Source organism: Balaenoptera musculus, chromosome 1, assembly GCF_009873245.2.
Source record: "Balaenoptera musculus isolate JJ_BM4_2016_0621 chromosome 1, mBalMus1.pri.v3, whole genome shotgun sequence".
Lineage (NCBI taxonomy): Eukaryota > Metazoa > Chordata > Mammalia > Artiodactyla > Balaenopteridae > Balaenoptera > Balaenoptera musculus.
In genome coordinates, this window is record NC_045785.1 from 37,361 (window position 1) to 38,580 (window position 1,220).

The window sequence follows — 1,220 nt, forward strand, 5'->3', positions numbered from 1 at the left end:
CCTGCCAGGTGCATCTCAGAGGGGCAGGGGCAGGGGTCTGGGAGCTGGGTTGGGATCAGAGGCTACTCTCTAGCTTGTCCAAAATGGCACACCAGAGAAATACAAGGTCTCGCCAGCTACTATCAAAACCACCGAGGTTCTCAGTTTCTCTTCCTAGTTATCCCACTGCAAGGCCACCATGCTGACCTGCAGGGAGGTGTGGGTTGATCCCAGGGGACAGCTGCCCTCATACCTGGCCTAGACCAAAGCTGACCTGCTCCCCCCAAGGCACGGAGGTGGACGTGGATGCGTAGGTCCCTCGTCCCCAGACTTGCACATGGCAAGGAACAGCAATATGCTCAGGTGCACAACCCCCCATTCAGCTGCCCCTCCTCCTCCCCACGTCCCCCACCCCTCACCCAGATTGGATCTAGCCCACTTTCTTGCCCCATCCTATGGCTCAGATACTGTTTGTCGTGGAGGCAGACAGCCTGGATTTGAAACGTCAGTACAGTTACTTGGCCTCTTTGTATCTCACCTTCCTCATCTGTAAAATGGGGATAATAAAGGAAAACTCGTGTTGGGATGATCAGGTGAACTAAGTTGTGTGAAGTGTATGGTGAGGGGGCAATGGTTGATGGAACTGTTATCGTTGTTATTCACAGACCACGAGCCCTCCCCAACACCTTTGCCGAGGCCACACAGCGCACACCCTGTAGAGCAGAGGAGACCACGCATGCCCTCCCCACTGATGCCCACCACCTACCCAGAGCTGCCGGCTCACACACACCCGCCAGGCAAGCGGCGATTCCGATCCCGGATCCGCTCCTTCGCAAGGAGCCAGCCCCTGCCCCACGTGCAGTCCAGGACTCCGGCTGGGGCGCCCAAACAGTGACTCCCTCAGCATCGGCGCGGTCCATGCGCGCCGCGTCTCGCTGGCATCCGTCCCCCGCACCACCACCCCCCCCCCCGCACACACACACACCAGTCTCCTTTCCTCCTGTTCTCTCCCACTCGGGAATAGGGCAGAGGGTGCAGCCGGGGCCCGTCGGGTGCCCCGCGTGAGCCCAGTCGGCCGTCACGCACCCCCTGCTGGAGCCCATGCCGCCCGCCCGCCGCGCCGGGGCCGTTTAAATGGGCCAAGTTGTGGCGGCGGCGGCGGCGGTGGCGGCGCGAGTCTCCCAAGTCCCCGCCGGGCGGGCGCGCGCTGGAGTACGCGGGTGCGCGGCTGGGACGGCGGG